Here is a 9,140-nt window from a genome sequence, read left to right on the forward strand (position 1 = left end):
AAAGAGAGAAGTACAAATGTCTTGAGGGATTATTTAAAAAAAAAAAAAAAAAGAAAAAGAAAAAAAAGGACATTTGCTTTTATTGGGAGTGAAGTTCTGTTAAAAATGACAATACTTTAATCTCTTTGTTTAGAAGAGAGCTAGTGACTAGCAGAAATGCGTAAGTATTCATTTGAGAGCTCTTTGGAGAAGTTCATGACAGATTTGTTCAGGCAGCTCTTTCAGAATTGCTTTGTTTCCCATTTTGAAGCCCAAAACATGTCTGGGGCTTAAGACTTACAGTGCTATACCACACTGGAAAAATATACCACCTTTTTATGCCTTTCTACCTCCTTTACTCGTCTACATAACTCTAGTAGCCCTTGACAAATTTCAGTTTCATTTAAAGCAGACTCAAGCAAGTTTCCGTGCACTTCAATTTATTTAAAACAACAACAGCAGCTGCAGACTGAAAGAGTAAGTCTTTAATTTGTTCTTCTGTGGCACCAAAAGGCAAGGGTCCAACTTTCAGTGGGTATATGGCCTTTTTAGCCACAGCCAGCCAACTAGGCACCGTAATCAGAGTCCCAAACTAGGTTTAAGGAAGGGAGGGGAAGGCAGGACACAATTTTGCATGAAAGCAGGGTTCATAGGTTCTGCTGTTCAGGGAATAACTTGACTAAAACCTAAATTAAACAATCTGTCAAAGCAGAGAAACAAGACTACGTAATAACTTCCACACAGAGTACATGAAATCGGTCAGAATCCTACTTTTCACATCTGAAAAATCACGCTTCAATTTTAATCAAGGCTAGTTAAGGTCATCAACGAAGAAGCATCCCCCGTTATGCTTTTTTGTTTGTTTTATTAAAATGGAATGTTCTAGATCAAGTGGCTAGATATTATTCAATTTTCCCCAAAACAAATCCAATCATTTCCCAGCAAGATATCTAATTAGAGTTTGCACATAATTATATCTTCTTGGGGCAGGGGTGGGGGGAGGGTGTCTTATGCCACTATTACTGTAACTGTGATTGAGGGTCAAAAATCTTAAAAGCAGCTTAAATTCAGTTCTTAAACTGGGTTTAGATGATCTACTAGTTGACTGTATTGGGTTGATCATCCTTGCTTTCTGCAGCTATCACACAAGCTCTATGAGGAAGATCTGAAGTTGACAAAGATGTGGCAACAGTACACATCTGCTGATGATCACCTTAAATGTATCTCAGACACTTAGCGTTTCAGATTACATTATACTGCAGAAAGCATGAAGAGAAGACTTCTGTATTAGGACCTCACTGAAACCCCAATGCCTTTGAGTCATCTGATTCCAATGGAGCATACAGAACATCAATATACTTTCTGAAAGTTCTGGCCACACACATTCAAGTTGCCCCCTGAGCCACCAGCATGAAGTACATATAGAAACACCACTGGCATGATCAGTCTGACAACAATCTACCCAGCCACCAGCTTTCAGTTGAGCACACACAGAAAGGGTTAAATGGCAAGGTCTGCAAACCAATTTTGCAATGCATGGACATCACATTCTCACATTGAGTGAGTGGACACACAAGAAATGACCACAGCAGACCAACACACCCAATAAAGATGGATGCAAATTGCCTTTGTGAAAATTAAGTAGGTTACAATGATCCAGCTGGCTGAATATTTCACATAACCATATTAGAAGATGATATATCTGGTCTATAAGTTCTGTAACCAGTCTTACAGGAAAATTCTTTTTTCAAAGGAAAAGATAAAATGGCCTGTCTACAATAAGTCTGCATTGATTTGGATTTTAATAAACAAAGGAATCTTCCAAGGAGAGACTGGGCTGGGAGCAGCAGCAGTAATTGGTTCTATTCAGATCATGGATGGTTTCATAGGCTTTGGGCTTTAGGGAACTCAGTCAAATATCTGCCATTGAAGCATTCAACTATTCAAACACAGCCCTTCATTGTCATTCAGAATGCAAAAATCTCATTTGCAATTTCAGCTTTGAAAATGGTTTTAAAAGTACCTGAGGGAAGAAAGAATGGGAGGGAAGCAGAGAAGAAGTAGAGAGAAAGCATGGTGAGAGAGGAAGTTCTCAACAGTAAGAAGACCTAGGGAAAAAAAAAATAAAAATAAAAAAAGAACATGCATGAAACCAGAATCTAAATGACTGATCAACCCAGTTTCTGGAAGAGATGAGACCTTGGATCAATCATCCCTCAGTTTCTAAATCATTCTGTGTCTCTTCATTTTCGACCTCTTGCCTTGACTGTAGTCATCTTGACTATGTTCTTTCAGCATAGTTGTTTGAAAGCAAAAATACTGGTTATTAGTTTATAGACTAGGTAAAGATAACTGCTAGGGGCTATCTACTAAGTAAACTAACTTGATTTGTAAATTTAGTTATGATTTTAATTTTATTAAGATTTAACAGTGTTTTCAGTTCTATGAGAAAGGAGTTGTAGTCTCAGTTAGCTTAAAAACAAAACCAAAGCAGAAGCATACCACCCTGAGATAATAACAGTAAAGAAACAAAACACGGAATATTTCAGTAAGCAATTATTTTTTCCCCCTTCTAATGAAAATAAGCAAAGAGGCATCATACAAAGGTTTTGTGAATATCTGGCTGAAATAAATACCAGTCCAAAGCATTCAGAACTCCATCTTCTGAATCAAATCTTTTAAATCATCTGTCTGACTCAAATCTGTTTTAAAGCTGAAGACGACAGGTTTGAACAACTCTTGCCCAGATTTTCAGGCAAACTAAAGCTTTGTCACTGTACTCGTGGTGAAGGAAGATAAACTCAAAGAGTGATAAAGGGACCAGGGGTTAAGAAGGGAAGAGGAGCAGAAGTGGGAAAGCTTTTCGGTAGTTTCCATCAGTCTGGAAACAGAAGAATCAAAAGCCTTGTGAGAACAGGTTTTCCTCACAAGACTTCATGCCCGATTTGATACTGGAAAGATTCAGATAAATGTTGAATGCTTGTCAAAACCTATTGCTAAACCTTCTGATATTCACTGGCTACCAAGCTTAATGCTTATATCTATAAGCTCAAAGTCAGCCATCTTTATCAGAACAAGCTGCAAAATTTAAATATTTTCCATGGACACTTAAGAATTTAAAAGTAATTTCTAGTTCTATAAGAACCATTATGAAAATCTGAAATGCTCTGTTTATTACTATGAAGCTGGGAATACTCACGATGGACAAACAAAATCTAAAAAACTGCATGCAATTAACTTGTAAAAAGCATCTGTACTACCAATACCTATCTAGTCCAGCCCTGAAATACAAGGGAGTAAGTACAGTTTCTTCCTATACTTCATCTGAAGGCATTGACTACTCCAAGCTGATAATGTGCAAGAATATTATTATCTGGCAAAAAACGTGCTCTCTCGCTTGACCTGTCCTTACAGTATACACACAATTAACCATTCAGTCTTGATATGCTCATGAATTAAAGCAGCAGCTTTCAAAAACCGTATAGATGGCTTAAAACACACTAAGCCTGAAAGCAGAAAATGGCGATATATTTTTTCCCCCCGACGGAAGTTACTCTTTTCTTCTGCAGTTCATTCTTGGGGTTCCAATAATATCGGAAAAGCATGAACAAGCAAGCTTACCCCATCAGGTGGTTCTGTGAGCACAGAATCAGTGGAAAAAAGAATTCCTCTGGATATTTAGTCAGAAGACTGAAGACCTAAGTGGATTCTCACATGCCTATTATTTTTTCAAATGCTTTCAAGAATTTGGAGTGGGATTAGTGTCTCTCTCTCTCTCTCATCTGCCCAGGTGAATGTTTACACACTTAACACACACATGAAAGCAATGATTTAACTATATTCTACTTACACCCACCTAACAAATTGATTGAAACTGGCCAGCAAGTTCAAAAGTTGTGAGAGAGAAGGAGAGGAGCTGACAGACATTTCTTAGAAAACCATAGAGTAAGTCATGGAAAAATCCAGTCTGTGGGAAGGATTTTAAAACCCTGTGTATGATTCATGTTTTTTTGGGAGAATACCAGATTTTTCTATTTAAAACAACATCATCAAAACATAGGGCACTGATTTTTTTTTCCCCCGTGCCATAGACTTGTTTTTGCATTGCATCTTACAAACAAACAGAAAAGGTAAGATTCTTGGCTGTTTAAGGAACTGACAGTCAACTAGAGGAAAAATATTCCAATTCAGAGGGGAGAAGCCAGGAGAAACAATTTTTTAATTTTCACATCTTCAGACAAGTTTGTTCCTACCATAGAAAAGATGGGGAGGGGGAGCATGTAAAATAGCTAAAGATGAAGGCTAGGAAAGCAACACACAACTGTCCTCAGTGAAAATCTGGGCTCACAGAAGGGCAGAAAGGCTCCTCTTGGTGTTAATTGGTTCTCATAAGAGAAAGCAGCATAACATGACATACAAGCATTATAGTGCTGAAGATATCCATTTAAAAGTCTCCAAATAAAGATGAACTAAACCCCTTTGTGTGTCTGATGTATGCATAAAGACAAGACATTAAAGACCATAGCATTAAATTATTTTAATGCCAAGACGTGATGGAATGAATTACGTATATTGGAATCATAGGCATAGCTATGTCACACAGTACATATCATAATGTTGTAGCATAAAAAGGCTGAGTCAAGAGTACTATTTAATTTCTAAATCTGATTTTCCATTATTTTGATTAGGAGCCTGAGCCTTTTAACAAGAGATGTAGGACTACTCTGGGTTTGGATATGGGCATGTATATATACAGACCCATAGCTGCTGCTTATTAAAAAGAAGTGGCAGGGAAAAGGGAAATTTAAAGGAGTATCACAGCTTCAGCAAGGCTTTTTTTAAAAAAATGAATGATGATTTCAAAGCTCTGCAGACCTCTCTTTAATAATTGTTATAGTGCAATCCATTAAGTATCGTAATTATGTGGGAAGAAAGGTTATCCCTGGTCCTGAGCCAAATTCTGCTCTCTATTACCTGCCCAGGATGCCAGTGGCTTACGGAGAATAGCAACCACATAAACAAAAGAAGAATTGAACTATTGGGAGCCAATACACCCCTGACCAGAGTCAACATGCAGAAGGCACGAGGAAATGCAGAGCTTGCCATGCCTCAGACAACACACAGCGTCCTCCACATTCTCATCTTCCTCACATGGCTCCCACCTGATTCCAGGTACTAATGAAGAGGCAGTATCTCTGCTGGAAGACTGCTGGGAGCACATGCGAGTATGGCTCTTCCCAACCCTGAAGCAAAGGAGGGGGCCGGGGGGAGCAGTAGAACTGCAGAGCAACGATGGAGCAAGGAGGTAGGGTTGCCAAGCAACAGCCTACCATGGGGGGAGCGTTAAAACGGGGAAAAGAAAGAGACATAAATTCCATTTGCCATCATGTGGGGCAATGGTAGCCCTTCCATCTGCTTTCCTTCCTGCTTCCATTGAGTTATGGCTGTGGATTTCCTGAGAGGATTTAGCCACAAGTGTTCTTGCCTCACAAGCTCCAGTTGGTTCCTCAAGGAGGTTGCAACAGGGAGAACAGTAGGAATACATTCTTTGCCAACTTGTTGTCATGGATAACACAGCAAGAACAGCTGCAGGCTGACACAGGTTCTTCAGACAGCCTGCCTCAGGACTCAGGAATACAAAGTAAAACCACACCTTCTCCATTCATACATCTGCATCAGCGATGCTCCTTCTAGTATACCATCGTTTGCCTTGGAAAGAAACATGCACAACATATGAGAGATTTTTTTTTCTTTCATACCACGTAATCTTTCAGTGTGACAAGTGGAGCTTCTGTATTATTTCCACATAAAGTTTTTGTTTCTATTCTATGAGGCCACAAACATTTGATGGTGTGGCATGGCATCAGAAGAGGAGACCTTCACAAAAGCTTTAGGCAAGAGGTGTTTTGGTGAAGAGGGGACCAATGAGGAGATGGGATGGATTACATGAAAACAAAAACTTCTGGCAGCTCATGGGGCCAGACCACATATACTGGAAAGACTTTCATGGAGGCTGACCAGAGCAAACCCAAGCCCCTTTCTGCAAGGGCAACTTACCACTAAGCCAGCTCGTCATGGCCATACACCACATTACAGCTCTCACCAAATCTGGCAGCCGAATGTTCTAGTTGCAAAGCCTTGTAGTGGTTGGCCTCTTTCCTGGTGCAACTGAATGTTTTCAGGTGTAGTCACAAACAATTAACTGTGATCCCCCTCTTTTGTTATCCCTTTCTTGCCTATCCATACTTTATGCACATTATCACAGATCATCAAGAAACTGTGTGGTTACACACCACTGTACAAATAATTTTGACTCCATAAGGCATTTTCTATAACCTATTGTTAACATTTATATAAAAAGGAAACAGAAAACTGTGAAGGAAACTGCATTTGCATTTACTTTGGAGTACACAACATAAATTTTACTAATGCAAATTCTTCACAGGTAAGATGGATACATTCTTCATGCCTTTCAAGTCATGAAGTCATCCAGAGAAACACAAAAGGTTAAAGCCGACACTTCCTCGCAACAAGGTATCTAGGTCCCCTTTAACAGCCAAAACAGAGGCATAAGCACATTTAAGATATGATTTCTCCCATCTTAAAGTGGTCATCCAAAGTAGAACAGAAATTGCACCCTGGAAGTCCCTGTTCCTCTCTCTCCATTTATTATGTAGCAAAGCTACAGTGACTCGCACCATAAATAGTTTAAATTAAGCAAGATGAGCAATGTCCATAGCAGCCAACTGTTCCCAAGTTTTTAAATAGCAGAAAGCCCACAAACAAGACTTGAAGGCAGCTAATAAAGATCTTGTCTTTTGGGGAGGAGATTCTTATACCAGCACAGAAACTTCACTGTAAGTCTGGCAAACAAGTTGAAATTGATATACCAGTTGGAGATGGAAAATTACTTGAAGTGCTTCATGGGATAAGTTTGGTAGCACAGTGCTATGAGGGGACTTTAGCAGTAAAGCAACGTGATAGAGAAGCAACGGGATATCCTGTCCAGCGAAGAGTTTCACAGTAAAATGAAAGGCTGGGTAAAGGTGAGTGACTGCAGTACACTGGACTGGTATCAAAGGAGAAAAAAATCACAATTGTCATGTCATCACTGGTGACAACACATCTAGAGTACTGTGTACCAGTTTTGGGGTCCTCAGTCCAGGAAAGACAGACATACTGGAGCGAGTCCAGTAAAGGACCACAAAGATGGTTAAGGGATTGGAGATGGTGATACATCAGGAAAGGCTCAGACACCTGGGACTATTTAGCCTGGAGAAGAAAAAGCTCGAGGGGATATTAATAATGCATAAAAATACCTGATGGGATGGTGTAAAGAAGATGTAACCTGACTCTTCTCAGTGGTAGCCAGTGAACAGACAAAAGGCAATAGACACAAACAGAAAAGGAAAAGCTCCATTTAAATGTGATATTATATATATGTGTGTGTGTATATATATATATAAGTAAAATCTAAGAGTGGTCTAACACTGGCACAGATTTCCCACAGAGTTTGTGGAGTCTCCACCCTTGGAAGTATTCAAAACCTGACAGAAAAGGCCCCGAGACACCTGCCGTAGTCGTTCACCTGCTTTGAGCAGCAGGGTTGGTCTGGATCTCCCAAGGTCAACTGCAGGGGTTCTGTGGCAAAAACACTGACTTCATCCCCCTCAGAGAAGCTGATCTGGGTCCAGCGCAGACTGGCGTTTGGTACTTCTCAAGCATTCTCCTTGGGACTTTTGTGCATTGTGGGTGGGATTTTGGGGGGGTTTTGGTGGGTTTGGGTTGTTGGGGTTTTTTGAGTGCAGCCACCGGTCAGACATGGTCTTTTCACTACCAACGCTGATTTTTAGTTGACAGTGGGTCATTTAAAAAGCCTACATTTACTAAAACTTACCACAGTTGGGTTTTCTCTGAGTTTAAGTGCTTATAAAGTGACTGCTACTAAGTAAATAGCATAAATATAATCTTTGCAAGAGACAAAACAGGGAAGTAAAAAGAGCTTGCTTGCCTTACCTAGAAAAGACTGCAGTTTAGTGGAATGGGAAGTAGGTTGAAAATGCATTTTCTCCACTACTCTGGAACAGTTCTTCCAAAACTACAGACAAAAAAATCCCTGCATGCCACCCCACACCTCAAGACACAGAAAGCGGTATGCAGGCCACAGTCATATGGAGGGGAGGACTTTGGTGTTTGACACACGGCACAGAATGCCAACGTTTGTCTCTGGAGCAAATAGGGATGCCTGGCTTGTACATCCTGTTTTATACACAGTTATCACATCCTTGCCAATTCATCTCTTCCTTAAGGCTACTATTTCCTCTCTCCCCACCTTGTATTCCGGTAACACAGAATTCCTTCCTGCTTCTGTTACTCCTGTCATATACATCTGGATCCTGTCTGTTTCTGCTATCTGTTCCTTTGAAATGGTATGACCAGAACACAATGGGCTTTAAGCATTTTTAGCTGAACCTTAAGGTAGAAGTCTTAAAAAGATACACCTGTCTTGCATAACATCTCCTGTCTTTCTTACACAACAATGTTAAGAGAATAACTTCCTGTTATTTTGGTCTCCCTGCTTTTGCCTGAGACATGGACGTAAAAAACAAAGTTATGTTTAATTGGTTGCAAGTCAATAAATGGTTCTAGAAGATTTTCTACCAAAATAGGTTTAAAAACCTAACCCACAGAAAACGCTAGATGCCGAGAAAAGAAAATATTCCTCAGGAGCAACATTGGCATCAATACTCCATATGATATAGTATAAAATAAGTATTTGATTTTGCTTGACTGAATACTGTATTGTTTTCCTGATCTGTTAGTCCTTATTTCAGTTATTGTTGCAGAGGTATTTCAGAGCTGATTCACTGAATTTCACTGACTTTCATATTTAAGTATAAGCGTAAGGCTGATCAAGAAGTTAATTGATATAATATCCCCCTTTCGGAAAAAGTTTAATTCGGTATATTTGAAACATTCTGCTCTATAAGTTCAAAATTTCAATAGTTTTTGACTAGCATTTTCAAATTACAATAACAAAACAATTGAGAATAAGGAAAACGTAACAATCCGAATGTTTTGTTTTCCATATGAAGTCTGGGTTTACAGTCAGTTTAGTACTGAAGAAAATGATAGCATGCTAGCATTCGTCATTCAATTAA

This window comes from Falco biarmicus, chromosome 2 (genome assembly GCF_023638135.1).
Source record: "Falco biarmicus isolate bFalBia1 chromosome 2, bFalBia1.pri, whole genome shotgun sequence".
Lineage (NCBI taxonomy): Eukaryota > Metazoa > Chordata > Aves > Falconiformes > Falconidae > Falco > Falco biarmicus.